At 42.4% G+C, this 15991-nt stretch overlaps 1 long non-coding RNA gene across 1 annotated transcript; it reads left to right on the top strand.

The window, feature by feature from the left end:
• The first annotated feature begins 3075 nt into the window (after positions 1-3075).
• On the top strand, positions 3076-7839 carry LOC121045912. The gene is made up of 3 exons (XR_005797912.1): positions 3076-3148; positions 4254-4416; positions 7789-7839. It is a non-coding gene; the product is annotated as an uncharacterized LOC121045912 (long non-coding RNA).
• Positions 7840-15991: the final 8152 nt, after the last annotated feature.

Here is a 15991-nt window from a genome sequence, read left to right on the forward strand (position 1 = left end):
TGACAAAAAAGTGTTCCTTTTATTATTAACCATTATAATGCTCGGGCTTGGTGGCCACTGTTTTAGTTGCATATGGACTAGGGCAGCGTGAGTAAGCAATTAGAATGTGGGGAATATCATGAACTATAAATGTAACTATGGCTTCAATGTTCTGGTAGAGCAGTCACAATAGCATGTGGTAGAGGGCAAGAAACATTTCAGCACTGCAGCATGGAGGCACACATAACTGAGTGAATATAAAAAGAAGGCAAATCGGAAACTTGCAGCAGTTTCAAAGTTTTTCCTGGCATGTGTGCTTGAAAATCTTTTTGCACAAATATACCTTTCTAAAAAGGCAGAATATGTTCAGTTCTTTGCAAGAGTCACTCACTCCTAAAACAAACATACACTATTATGCTCATAAAAAGGTGCTTTGAACGACGAATATGATTGCTACTTTCATCATACAGTGGTCCTTGCCGATTTCTTTCCTTCAATATTTTGCTTTTCGCAAAAACATATTTTGATTACAAAGATTTTGGATATGAGGAGTCAGTGATAACACGAATTTTTTAATGCTTACAGGTGTCTGTCTGGACGGAAAATTGAGCCTGCCCAAAGATGTCCTCCTCCTCGTGACATTCCTACGTTCAAGCCCCAAAAATGATGCTGTGCTCGAGTGGAGCCTCAAAATCAACAAGGCCGAGGCAGAGTTCAAAGATCAAAACGCAGCAGCTGTCTGCCTCCTCCCATTGCTTGCATCCTACTTTCAAGTAAACCTAGGAGAGCTCTTCCAGTTACATCAGGTAGGAGCATTCATAATAACCAGGCTAATTGTTTCCAAAGACACATCCTAATGACCTTGTTGAAACTAACTTCCTGGAAGTCTCACACAGGCAGTCAGCATTCCACGGAGAAACTATGCATCTGGAAATACCAAACTTTTCTTCATTTTTTGAAATTTTCAGCTATATCAGTCTTCCTGTATACCGTAACATACCGGTCATGCACCTATGTCCGAATAGGCGCCTACCTAATGATTTTTAACCATTGGAGCAATGCCTTGTACTCTTTCTGCAGTTTCGCTTTCTGAGCGACCATCCCCCCACTTTTTCAGAATTGTCTGCAAAATCTTTGTGAACGTTTTCTTGGTATCTGACGACAATGCTGATAATGAGCACGTAAAAAGTGAAATTACTATTGCTCTACGAGGAGCCAACCCTTCCTTAATCTTTTCCTGGTTGAGGTGGCTCAACTTGTTATACTTCACATTAGAGTGCAATGGGAAGATATGCAACTCTAGGCTTGGTCATCTTATAGTATGTTCTACATAAATATTTCACTAAACCAAAGGGGGAGCGGCGGTGGGCACCCACTCTTGTACCACTTGCTTCTAATTGGTTCACATGATGTTTTGCATTTTTGGGATCGAGTGTTAGAGTTAACACAACAATTATTCTAGAGAATTAACTAGTGACAAACGTTTGTACTTCCACTTCGACTCCTAAGTTAGGATCATTTGTTTTTAATATTAGCAACTTCCTTGTCCCGCAGGTGTAACAATGAGGCTTTGTGACAGATATCAGCAGATACATTGCTGCTTATTTAACGTTGTTTTTTAGTTGTTATTGAGCGTTAGGACAACAAATGTTTGTAGTTAAAAATGTCCTTATTAGTGAGAAAATAACAGGAACCGCATCCTTTAATCTCAGCAAACGCTATCTCCTGTAGGTGGGATGAAGGATTAAAGGAAATAAGGGTGAGATGAAAATAAAGTCGGTGAGACGAACCTCTTTCACATAAGTGAGGGGTGAATGGAGAATAGCCCTTTGGTGTTCCCGAATACCCGTGGGATTAAGACTCTTTCAAGGTTTGGGGTTCTTGCATGTGTGGGCAGTACCAGGAGTGCGCTTCTGAGACTGTGACCTCGCAGTGGGCGCATAGGCTCTTGTCTTTTTCCTGTGTATGGCGGCTTATGCACCATGTTCTTGTGGGTGTTACATTTTGCTGTTTCCTTGGAAACCATAGTGGTGTGGGTCTGTTGTCTTTTCAGGCGAACCTCTTCCCACCTGGTATAATTACCATCTGGGAGTGGGTCTAAGTCTTCTTTGAGTAGAGCCGTGAGGTGTTTTCAGTTGGCCTGTTGTTTGGCTTCCTGGGAGAATAGGGGATCCTTTGTGTATTTTTCAATGAAGGCGGCGCTGTTGTCACCAAGGATAGTAAGGATAAGGGAAGACAGGAACTCGCATGCGGCGGCAGACACTGTTTTATTTACTTGGGAATGGTTTGGTGTACCAGTAAGCAGTGGATTTAAAGTTGTCGGCCTTTCTGCCAGAGTCCTTTGAATGTGCCCCACACTCGTCGTGTGTTATCTCGGAGCTTGCACCTCAGTTGTTTACGGAGCTTCTGGCTGTATTTTTTATCTTCGCCGTGGTTGCATCGAAATTGGCTTGGAGTTTTCAGTCCTTATTTCTCCTGTAACACTGTTGGGCTTGCAGTCTGATAGCACACAAGTTGAGGAGATGAAGGTCGCGGTCTGGGTCGTCTTGTTTGCCTTGGTACTTCTGAGTGGATGTGGCTTTTATTATTCGCTCACCTAGACACTTTTTCAGGTGCTAGGTTAATGAAGCTGATCTGTCATTTAGTGTTGGGGTGTCTTTCTGTCATTAATCCTATTTCGACGGGTAGGTGCTTGCTTCCCAAGGCGTAGGAGCAGTTCGCACTCGGGCTTGGATGTTGTGTATGGCCCATGTCAAGTCTTGTAGTGTCGTTCTCAGTGCGACGTTTGCCAATGCGAATGGCAGTCTGTTTTTCTTTGAGAATTCATAGATTGGCCTGCTTGGCAGGTGTGAAGACATTGCACTCTCTGTCATTGTCTCGCTTGTATTCCCATATTCGTGCATATGCGGTAAAGTCGCCGGCCACGATAAGTTCTTCGGGCATCATTCTTTGCGATCCGCCTTACGTCGTCTTGCTTGTGTCCCACAGTTCTACATTCTGTGGGAATAAATATAGACCCATAGATGTATGGTACCTTCACTAGCATTTCGTGCATTTCTCAATTAACCACACATGTTTTCTGACTTTTCTTAGGTGACAACAGTGACAACAGAAATCACAGAGGAGTTTCGTAACAGTCTGCCTGCTTCTCCTGTAATTGTTGCACTGGGTGAGCTTCATGTGTCTTTTCCTTGCATGCTTTGTATTTCTGAAGGTGGTTTCTTTTTTAATTTGTGTTGAATTTTGGAACAACAACCTAGACCGTTTTATCGTGGGTACTGCCATTTTGAGAGTGAGAGAGAGAAGAGGGGTCAGTGCAGATGACTCCTAGTGACTCAATTGTAGTGGGATACTGTAGTGGTGTAACCAGAGTGCTGGAATACTGCAGTGGTGTAACCAAAGGGTGGTGTGCCGATTTTGACCAGAGCTAGATAGACGACCACATTGTTTGGTTTCGGCAGCCTTATCAAGCACCAATGTAAAGCACATGTCCTGGTATTATACCATACTTCGACAATCAATGTTTGATTGATCCAGCAAGAAAAAGATAAGTTTTTATTTTGGTTTGTGAGTGCAGGTGCCACAAAACGGCATACAGCCCAAACAGCAGGTGCCTGTGAGGCATTTGATTGTTTGGGCCTGCATTCTGTGTCTTGTCCAACCCGAACAGCCAAATTTTCTGCTCGTAGAATGTGTGGTCGCATGCGGTCTCCGGTCATTTAATTTCTAGCTAAAGCAATTTAAACGAAACCGACGACTGGCATTGCACGTTGGCATCAGACTTCCATGCTACTGATTCTGTTCACAAACTCAACAAAAAGTGTTTGATTCTACATGCTCATATACATTTTTTTTTGTTTTGTTCAAGCCTTCAGGAGCACTTTGCATAACTTAATGTCATTACTGGGTATGGTAGCTCAACACTATTTAGTGCGACCCTTATTTGGCTTGGCATATAAGGTGTGCCTTATCTGTGATTGTGATGAATCTCAGTCTCAGATCTCAGATATGCGTCACAAACCTATATCAGTGTGCCTACCTATTCAGTGTCCCTGCTGGTAATACCTCTATAGAAGTTTCCAGATATGAATATGACAATGGTATTTTTTTCTCCATTTAATGCGTGTGAGCGTTAAAAGCCCTATTAGAGAAAAAGCCGGCGTATTGGTGTCGGTCGCATGACTTTTCTGGTCACTTGACTAGATAGGTCGATACATCTGATACTAACACATTTTCTCCGCATTATTTACATTAATCGCTTGTTTCTTTCCTAGGCCGCTCACTTTTCGAATGCAGCTGCCAGCTGTTTGTGGACCGTGAGGTGATGGTGGAAGATGTGGGCTTTCTGCAAGCTGTGGAGCTCCTTTTCGCCCTTTATTATTGTTTAAACATCCAGTATGCCAAAGGTGCGGGAACCACACTTGAGTTCATTCAGAGGTATGGTTTATTTCCATCATAATTTTGAGCCTCACCAGAGGCAATAAAGAGCAACTCTGCTGAATTTTGGCTGAGAAAACAATTAGTTCTCTTTATAATCATCTAGGAAGGCTACAACTGAAATCTTTCTGTATATAAAATTGGACCCTCAAAGTTTGACAAGCGCTAATCTGCTAATTTTAGCGAGCGATGTGCAGGCTAGCCAACTTTGGCACTTCCTTCAGATGTGACGTCATGTTGATGTCTGTTGTTACACCGGCTTTTTTCTCTTTCAACGCCATCACATGTTCAGTCAGTTCAGACAACACTACCTAGAGTTGACCCAGTGAGTGGGGTAAATCACGTAATCATGCATATGGCATGGACATGAGTGTGCATGCAACTGACGTCGCTGCTTGCCCTTTGCCGAAGTTTCGGTTTCAATTTGCGACTTGAGTTATAAATAGCAAAGTTGAACAAACAATATTCTACTTTTCGTGAAACAATGTAGAGTTGTTCATGAGTGCTTTTCAAAGTAAGGTCATCCACTATCTTGAAATTTTATAAATTGAGTAGAGTTGCCCTTTAATTTGTCACTGGCTACCCACATTTCCAAGCTCAATTTCAGAGTCCATTATTAAACCGGAATAGGGTGTTGTATTCTTGGACCACAGAATGAATAAAACGTGCTCGGGACGAAGGAGACGACAAACATTTCTTTCAACTAAGAACAACAGGAATGAACTTAAGAGCACTCCGTGCAATTCAGACTGCCAAGAAAATGGAGAGAAAGGGAGGCAGGAAGATAAAAAGGAAAGTGTAAAGTTAGAATTGTAACTCATGCTGTTACTTCACTCTTTTTCTTCTTTCCATCCTTACAATTTTTGACACTTAACTTTCTCTCTTTCTGCCTCCCTTTCTCTCAATTTCCTTGGCGGTCTGAATTGAAGGAAGTGCTTTTAAGCTCATTCATGTTGTTAATTAAAAGAAATGTTTGTCGTTCTTCGTCTGGTATGTTTTGTTCTTTCTGTGGTCTGTGAATTTTACCAACACACTCTTCAGTTACTTTAAAGGTTGTTATATCTTGCATAATAATTCGATTTAAAAATTTCACGTAATGTTACAATGTGACTATGTTTGATCCTATCCCAGAAATCAAAAATAAATATGTCAATATATCTACTATTCCTATTGTTTTATCTTTACTGAATGTGTCATTTACTTATAATTCTATTTGGCATTCAGTTAGAAGACAGAGTCATAAGCAGTATACATCATTAAATTATTTTTGGCTGGAAACAAATTGGAGCCTCAAAATATGTTTAATATACTCAGATAATTATTTATTTAAGAGCTTCTTTACTGCACCACACTATTCTGTATCACTCTAAAAGTGTCTAGAAGTGATATGTGCAGATGATCTCTAATTCATAACTAAATTTGACTGATATACAACCTTTTCACAACTTTTTGAAGCTTTATTTCTGCATGTTTTAGTAGCATGTGGTTCATGTTTGATTTTGTACCTGAATACCTTTTTCTCGTCTTTATAAATGTTTATCAATCGTATGTTCTTTCGACAGTGGCTGGCCAAAATGTGGCTTCCAAAAAAAAGAGAATGATTCTCTTACAACATTCCTTTTGCCATGTCTGGTGCTTTTAAGCAATCATTAACAGCTAGTTGAGTATTTTAGGTCATTCAACTGTCTGCAATACTAATTATGCAAATGAGTGCCTGCTTAATTACAAGTAGAAATGCAGAGGAGGAATTGCTTTGTGACTGTGTAGGACAACAGACAAATTTTAATGCTGTATTGTAATAAAAGAAATAAGCACGAAGCAGGGATGCGCAAAATACATGCAAATATGTATCAAAATACAAATACAAAATGCTTCGTCAAAAATGTATTTAATTACAAATCTCATTACTTTTGCAAAAAAGTATTTAAGTACAAAATACAAATACAGACAGAAAAGTAGTTGGTCTCTTCCAAATACTTTTCCAAATACATTCCTTAAAATTTGCGTCAGCGACTTCAGGGCACCTGCAACAGGTTTCTGGGTATCTCATTTTAATTTTGCATCGCACACTGGGGAGTTAGTGCTCGAGGCTCTAGTAACGTAATACAAATATAATCACAAAAAAAATGTAATCAGCTTGGACGTAATAGGTGAAAAAAGTACAAAGCTTCAAACAGTTTTTTTTATTACATTTTGGTATAAACAATCAAAGAACCGAGACGACCAAGACGCGCAGCTTTAGCTACAGATTTTATTATTGTTGCAACTCGCACCAGTTACAAACATCTGGATGACCCGCGCATTTAGAATGCTCGAGGCAAAAGTATGGATGGAAATCAGGCTGGAAAGCATCACAAGTTGTTACCGTCACTTATTTAGCCAGTCTGCCTGTGAACGTCGATTTCGTCACTATTCTTTCCCTGGACTAGCACCGTAATTACAAAGTCACTAAATGCTTGTGCTTGATTGAGAGACACTGCATTCGGTGCAGAACGTAGTTTTCTTCCTGCTCTGGACAGTGACAATAAATTTGAGGGATGTATTTTCGCCCACAAAATTGTATTTAATTACAATTGTATTTGAAATACACACATTTTAGTATTTAAATACACACGTCAAATACATTACAGAATTTTTAATTAAATACAAATGCAAAATACACAAAGTATTTGAAATACGTAGTTCAAATACTTGTATTTGAAATACTGCCCATCCCTGGCGCGAAGTATGTACTTGTTCTTCTGTTTATGTGGCTACTATAAAATTTACTTTTGTTTGCTTCCAAAGCTTCTCCCAAATGACTCAAATCAATTACATCGCTGTCTGTTCAATATCTTTTTAAATCAACATGTTTTTAGTGTTTTGTAGGTCTAAAAGTTACATTATATGAATCCTACCCCCTAAGATGTGCCACATGGGGCTTATAACTTCTGAAATATTCCGAGTTCTGTATCCCCATCGCATCTGAGTGAGGGAAGCCTTGAGTGCCAGATTTTCTCCTCTTGCAGAAAAATGACACATTATTACAATATTTTTTTTTGTTGTTCCCTCATTGTTTTATTTTCCTCAAAATCTAGGCATGAATTTGTACCTTGACATATTTTCTTTAAGTGCACAGTTCACAGTCTGCTGGCCTAAATGTAGGTTTTGCTCAGCTTGTTATGGCTTAATTGTTATTTTAGGAACCTTCAGCACACTTATACTTTTGAACTGTGCACCTATGTGACTTTGGTGGCAAAGCTTGGGGCTTTCGACATTAGTTGTGCATGTAAAATATCAGCAAGTACTGATCCCAAATCCTTCACTGCATTTTTTTTTCACTTGTCTGGTTTCTGACCAAATACTTATGGGCCAATCTGCTATTTGTTTCAGATACCAAGTTGGTATCAAACAACATGATGGGTCACGACAGGAGGCCGGGAGCTCGGGCAAGAGCAATCAAAGCCGCCACAGATCTTGCTGCTTTTGAGAAAAATTGGAACAGTGTGAGTACATATTTGATTTGGCATGTGTACGATGTGGTATCAAAAGGTTTCCAGTCTTGTTTTGTATTAAAAAGAAAAGCAAATAGCGGCACGACACTGCATTTACAGGGGTCGAGGGCAGCAACCTTGATCTGTCATGGTGCTGAGTGGCTCAATGTGGCAATGCACAGGCGAGTTGGTGCATGATTACAACTGGTAGCAGCATGCAAAAACACACGGACAAAGGGACGAATGCACAGGACTTCGGTGTTTCCTTTCCATTAAACATTTAGTTGCAGTTCAGCGCTCGCCTTGTGCATTTCCTCCCTTTGTCCTTGTGTTTTTGCGCGCTGCTACCAGAGGCTTAGAGCATCGCTCTGTGAGCTTGGGTGCCCCGCTGTACAGGTTTTTGTGACTTCATGTGCGTGCGCCTCTGCAATTTGTGCAAGTGGTTGTGGTCCTCCCCTAGCCTTTTCAATCATCTCAATATGAATTTGTTTTATTTTCAGCTCATCTGATGATCGATCGGATGCCATGAAGGTTTCTTTATAAATATGTTCTTTTACGGTTTACAATATAGTTCTTCAATTTCAATACTGCCTCCGTTTTGTCTTGCCCCTTTTTTCAGACACACTACACTTGTTTATAAGGATTTGTCGTTATATTAAGGAACTGTACTGCGCTAACTCATGATGCCAGACGTTATCTGTAACCCTCCGTAATACTACCAAGGCCGTAGCTGAGAGTTCACATTATTGTTACCGTACAGCGAGCACACAGCGATAGAAGTGCAGTACGCAAGTACGGGATTAAAGCTGTAAACTAAACTTGAGGTATGCAAGCCGTCAAGCATTCCGACGGTATTGGAGGCGTAAGGGAAGGGTACGGTAACTGAACTGTTATTGTTACAATACGGCAATGGAAGTGCAGTATGAAAATACGGGACTGAAACCGTACCCTTCCCTTACGCCTTCAATACCGTCTGAACACTCGACGGCTTGGATACCTCGAGCTAAGTTTGCTGCTTTAGTCCTGTACTTGCGTACTGCGCTTCTATTGCTGTATGTCTGCTGTACAGAAATGATAATGTAAACTGTCAGCTACGGCTTTGGTGGTATTACGGAGGGTTACAGATAATGTCTGGCATCATGAGTTAGCGCAGTACGGTTCTGTCCCGACTTGTCCCTACTAAATTTTAGCACTAAAATGTCTCCTTCCTTGCTGCAAATTCTGCTCAGTTCCTCCATTGTCTCATGACTTTCTGGTACGAGTACAATGTCGTCTGCACACATTAACCCTGGCAATATTTGATTTACTTTGTGTCCTCCCTCCATGTAAGTCAGGTAAAAAACCTATGTTGCACTGTTGTAACCTTTCTCCATCTCACTGGGGTATATCATAAAGAGCATGGATTACAATGGCAACCCTGTCTAACACTTCTTTTTATTGCTGCTGGTCTTGTAGTTTCGGCTTCCCATGTTATATGACCATCCTATTCTCCGCATGAACTCGTTCTAGAAACTTAACCATGGTTCCCTTTCGTCCATATCCTCTCAGTTGGTCCCAGATTTTTTTTTTTTTTTATTTAGATTGACATATCCCCTTTGATGTCTAAAAATGCTGCCCATAATGGCTCTTGATTTGTCATTGCTATCGCTATGCACTAAGTGATTATGAATAAATTATCATATAGTCGTCTCTTTCCTGAAACCATTTTGAAGTTCCCTCAGAATCTGCTTTCTCTCTGCCCATTCTTCCATTCTTCTTTTTACAATTTGCATATCTAGTCTGTATATTACTGAACATACTGTGATTGGTCGGTATGATTTCATACTGTCTTTTTCTCCCTTGCTCTCATATAATAATCTCATCCTGCTCAATTTCCAGTCACTGGGTAGCTCCCTCCCATAAGTATCTGGTCAATCACCTGCCTTAGTTTCAATTTGCTTGTTTTGCCTAGAACTTTTATCAATCTCATTGGTATGCTGTCTGGACCTGTTGCAGTTCCAACCGGAACCTTTCCTTCTGCTTTTTCCCATTCCTTTATGGGCATTTCCTTTTCTTCACTATGATCCCCTTCTTGTGTTGTGTAGACGCTACCATTCCATACGGCCTGATCTGATTCTAACTCTGAAATAGCTGCTTCGATGGTATGTATAATGTATTCTCTTGCCACTTCCCCCCCTACCTTTGTCCCTTCCTGTGCTGTCAGTGTCTGCTGGTACCCATCGGTCTTACTTCCCTGTGCACTGATGTGTTCAATGAACCTTTTTGCCGCATTCCTATCCTTCTGGTTTATCTCTATCATCCACTGGACACCTGCCCTCCCAATTTTGGCCTGTATTATTGCTTATGCCTCCCGCTTTCTTTCCTGAAATTCCTCCCATTTTGACGCTACTTCGGCTAGTGTTGCCCCCTTTTCCTTTGCCCATATGTGTTCTTTAGATGCCGCTTGGCGTCTCGATATTGCTGCCTTAATCTCTTTATCCCACCAGCTTTTCGGCTTGCGTTATAGTTCTCTTCCTCCTTGTTTGATCCAATATTTCTCTCTCTTTTGAAAACACTAAGTCTTCATACGTCCATTCTCTTTCCGGCTGCTTGGAGGCTATGTTCTGGATTCGCTTAGATACCTCCTGTAACTGTCTATCATTTAGGTTATTCCTACCCTCTAGTTTGTGATTTTGAATTTCTAGTTTCATTGTGCCAAATCTGATCTTGATTCACTTATGGTAGCTCCCCAGACTTTTTGTGACTTCCTCATTTATTTCCATACCTCCTAATATGTTGTATATCTTACGCGGCATTAAACAGCACTCAATAGTCGAGTGCGAGTTCTTTATTTCCCGTGTTATTTTTCCATCACCTATCGCCTGAACTTTAACTAATACCAGGTCAAGAGCTGCGCAGAACGCCTCTAATATCCTCCCTGTTGTATCCGTACGTCAATCAAAGTCTTCCAAATGTGCATTCATGTCCTCCAAGATAATTATTCCCTTGTTAGTACCAATTCCCCTTACATCTCCTGATATAGATGTCAAGTGTTCTGCATACACGAAACCCAGGATTGTGTCTACAACCTCAATATTGCCTTTGACCCAGATGTGTTCCCTGCAGCCCTCTCGTTTCCTTTCCCATTCCTGACCCTTCACTAACACCCCTAATCCCCCTCCCTTGCGTTCCCTATTGGCCCGGTTGCATACCATCCAATGATATCCTGGTATGTATGGTGGTTGTTCCATATCCCTCAGATGTGTTACTGCTAATCCATACACTGCAAAGTTTTCGCTTTTTTACTGCTCCTCAATCTCCTCCCACTTTATTCTGTTCCTGCCCCCCTGCAAGTTTATGGACCCTATGTTAAGCTGTTTCTTTTTCCTAGTCCTGCGAGGCCTCCTCTCACCCTCCCAAACCCTCCCCGCTGTATCTACATTTTTGCTCTCATTTACACCGGCGCCCTGAGGGCTACGGGACCCCCCGAAAATGTACGATGTGACGTCCAATCCTATCGTCTACCGTGCTCCAAGTGGTTCCACTGTAGTGGACGCCCCATGTAAAAGGGTCGGAGCGAGCCTCGTACACCGCCCTGTCTATTTACATTACTCCGTACTCAAATCGTTGGCTCAACCCTATTATTACCCGGTTAGCTTCCACCACCCGCTTCTCTATATGCAAAGACTGTCCCCAGACCTCTGGGTCGGTGCATATTTTCACATGCACAGTCTCAGAGACCTCCCTCAGCTTACGTAACCCCAACTCTATCCGCCTGTCGAGGTTCTGGCTCAGTCCCTTTAACACATCATTTAGTCCTGCCTGTACTAACCCTAGGTTTTCTCCCTCCCTGTTTTTCCACACCTCCTCCTTCGCTTTGGCCATACCGTCTACCATGCACTTTCCTGACTTAGCCATACGTTTACCATCCCATCCCCTTTCACCCTGTCCAGCAGCCCCTCCTTAACCCTTGTTATGTTTGAGTCTCCTACAACCAGCACCCTCTTAACCCCCAACTGCCTGCCTTCACAGCCTCCAGCTCTCTGTGCTTTCTCTGCCTCAACTTCTGCCGCCTTTCTCAAGCCCTGCTGTACTGCAGTACTATACAGCTGTGCAAGCTCCTTTCCTACGCAGTCATTCACCTCGTCACGATTTAGATTGCCCCCTTTGTCTGCCGCCCCCACCACCGTCTTCTCTGCCACTACACCCTTTTTCTTATTAACTACTCCTGTCAGTTGCTGCACTATCTCCTCACACTTTTTCTTATGCTCCTCCAACCCCGCCTTCCACTCTTCCCCCTGTCTAAGGCCCTCTACTTGTCGCTCAAGCTCGGCTCTCTGTTTCGGTTCTCATCTCAGATCTTCCGCCACGCTCTCTACCTTACTTTCCCATTCTCTGGTCATCTCCTCCACATCCGCTTCGCCCCTCTTCGTGAAATCTCCAATTTGCGCCTCGAGCTGAACCCGCTTCTCCCGCTCTACCCGTATCTCCAGCTTCAACTCCTGAACCGTATCCGCCCATTCTCTTCCTATTCACCTAAAACCAAGCTCTACCTTCTCGCAACTCCGACAGGTAACGTTGCTCTCCTCGGCTTCTGCTACAGCTTTGAGCTCTGTCTCCATCATGCAGCACCAACGGCCACACTCGTCACATTCTTCATTGGGTCCCCCTTTTACTTTAGCCTGCGCATCCGTCTTCCGTCGCATATTCACCATTGCCTACCGACACACAGCGCGACCCCACGACAAATATCGCACCAAAACCAAGAAAGCCTGGGTACGTCTCTGCCCCCGCAACCAACTAGCCTGCCAAAAGTTTCAAACGTGCTGGTGGTTCGGTCTCGTGACCCTACCTAAAAGCCTGCTTTAACCCAACTATCCTATCGATACTTCAAAAACTGCTTTCTGCTACCTCAAAAAACCACCAGAGTTAGAGCAAAAATGCTTTATAGCACGGTGCTAAACCTGGAGGATCAACCCCAATGGTGTCTGCCTCTTGGCTTTAGCGCGCAAGACCACCAATGCAGCAGATCCAACAAACAAGCCTATCCTAACGCTACTTTAAAAATTGCTTTCTACAAACCCATAAACTCACCCGCAACTAAACTAAATACACCAAAAATCACTTAGCCGCGCAGGAGCTCTGGGAAACACGTCCTCTTTGTCAGATGACGAGCAGCTGATTGGTGAGACATATTGATACCTATTTCTGAACACAGAAAAGAAATGTAGTGAGGCATGATGATGGCATACTCATTCGTGTTTTATTTTTTATGTCTTGTCATGGAGTGGAGCCAAAGGTGTTTTTTTCACAACGCTCGGCTGCCCGAGACTGCTCAATTTGTACAAACATGGGAGTGCACAGCAGTATACTTCCTTCATACGTTGCGATGTTGAATTTGAAAATTGTGAAATGGTTCATTAAAGGGTACCTAAAATATCATTATGTGAAAAGTTAAGCTTTCATGAAACAATTTTTTACATCATTAGTATTTGATATCTATAGAAATAATGAACCTCTTTTCTTAATGCATATTCTAAAGTTGAAATTCCTTCTCTTAAAGGAGCGCTCCGGAGCTTTCTAAGATGACCTATTTATGGCGGTAACACGTTCTATGTGCTCTAAGCATCCCAAAAATGTAGAGGTAAATCATGTGCTGCTTATTTCACTTACAAAAAATATGATAAAAGATAGTGAATCACAGACCTACAAATAGCGCCACTGAACCCGGCCGAATGTAGGCGAGCAACGATCGGGGCTCATCAGACAATCACAAGCGATGACTTCACGTCCGGACAAGCAACCGACCAGTCCTAATCGTCTGCAGAGGTAGCCCTCGCTTGCAATTGACTGACGAGTGTCGTTCGCTGTTTAACCCTATTCGCCTTGATTCGGTTCAAACAAATTCGCTGTCTTTGATTGCATTTTTAATACTGAAATAAGCCGCCCATGATTGTAAGTTTTGAACTTTTGTGATGCTTAGAGCACATAGGTTGAGTTAGGAACTTAAACAAGCCATCCTGGAATACTAGGGAGTGCTCTTTATTCATTTCATTTTTATTTATATGTATGTACCATGTAGCATTTAAGTGAATAAAAGCAGGATTTTGATTGCAGACGAAAGCGGAGAGCCCAGTTGTGTTGCCTGTAATTCTCTATTTTTCGTCCATTTGCTTGACAGTGTTACTCACTGCAGATTCATCTTGGACCTGGTATCAAAATGCGACAGGCAGCATTTACACGCACCGCGGAAAAGGCTGCGACCCCTGTCCGCTTTGTCAGAATGGTCAGCCTATCACTATGGGAGCCTGCGGAGCTCTTCGACAGGGGTGTGTCAGGGCGAGCTTGCAGGTGTCTCCCATAGGAGGCTGTGGTGGGAAAGAAGCCCCTATCACACGAAAAAATCGACGCTCTGACAGGTGGGTATTTCTGATGAACCTGGAAGGGCACATAACCTGTTGTGGCTGTGCTGAGCTTAGTTCTGAACATAATGTGTGTATAGTGAGTTATGATTTACTACGATTTGAGATATTTTTATGAACCTATTGGTGAATTTGCCTTACGCAACACACATGTACAGTCAGAGGCACTATGAGGTCACACAAGGTGAATGCGGGCAGACCAGGAGACATCCCGTGTGGGGTGCAGCGCTTTCTTTGCACATTGGGAGCAAGGCCACGATGTTCGATCTACAGTCAAACCCGATATTCCTGAGCGCGGTTAATTTAAACTATTTTTAAACGGACTGGTAGCTGCAATAAAAAAGCATAGCCAAAAATGCAATTACATCGAACGAAAATTGCAGCTAGACAGATCAATCTGCCAAGAATGCTGTTTAGCTATGCAAGCTGGCTTTCCCCCAGTATCGCCTAATATTTGGGGAAAGCCAGCTTGCAGAGAAAGCTGGCTTTTTTTTTTTCTTTTGGGTGGCCACGTCGACCGCCAAGAAGGAAAGAAAAAAATCTCTGTTGCGGGGGGAGAGGGTGAGCCGGTAACCGAAGAAGCGGCCATTAAATAGCTGCGGTCAGCGTTCCCCGTGACGTACAGATGCCCTTTCTAGCTTAAACTACTTTTCTAAATGTGGCGTGCTTGTTCGTTGTCAAATTCATTAAATCTTTGTAGAGAATTGCCCGCTATATCGAAATGGTAGACGGTTTTTTGAGAGTTGATATGGACGGGTTCGCCTGTATTATGTTGCCCACAGGTGTCTGTGAAAAGTCACAGACACCTGTGACTTTCACAGGTGTCTGTGACCTGTCAGGGGAAAGCAGATGGAACGTGGGAGGGCGGGCCGAGTGATAAATTGACTGATTACCAGGTTGGACACGACAGAACTTCCTTGTTTACTGTTGTAGTTGTGATTTTATTATTTTAAGGTTTTTTATGAGTACCTGCTCGTGTATTTTTTTTATGCACTGCAGGTTTTATCCTGCAATACCAACTTGCCCAAGCCATCTCTTTAGCCATCCAGATGTGCTGGCAAAAACGGCATGGAAGAAAAGAGCCATGGGCAGCCCTGTCTGCAAGGGAATTTGTGCGAATGCACAAAAAAATAAAATAGTAAGTTTGATTCTCTTTGTCTGTAGTTTTGTTTCATGGCAGAATGAACACTTAAACCTTCGGAAAAATTCGTATTCTTTTTGCACAATTTGCTAGCTGTTTACATCAGCAGTCTTTTCTGCATCTAAATGATATTGTGCATGCATGAACTGGTCACCCCAGAAGACACTAGATCGACCAGGTCACATCGGAACACACTTGATAAGGGTCACGTCAGGACATCAGAACACGCCAAGACAATAGAGCACGTCAAGAAGCTAGAACACGCCAAGACACTAGAACACGCGAAGACACTAGAACACGCCAGGACACCAGAACACGCCAAGCCCCGTGTCTGAATTCCCGCTCTTGTGTAAACGTCAGAAACACAACAGACCCTTGTTGGTCGATCTTTCAATAGAGAAAAACTGTAACACCGTATCGAAGGATACTGTAAGCAAGCACATGTAGGATTATTATTCTGATGCAGACTGGCATAAGAAATTTAGTATTATAAAGCATAGAAGACACAATTCGTAATTTTCTACAAAAATATGACATATGTGTGTTCCAAGACATATCAA

The sequence above is a fragment of the Ixodes scapularis genome, unplaced genomic scaffold (genome assembly GCF_016920785.2).
Source record: "Ixodes scapularis isolate PalLabHiFi unplaced genomic scaffold, ASM1692078v2 PGA_scaffold12__126_contigs__length_90152505, whole genome shotgun sequence".
NCBI lineage: Eukaryota > Metazoa > Arthropoda > Arachnida > Ixodida > Ixodidae > Ixodes > Ixodes scapularis.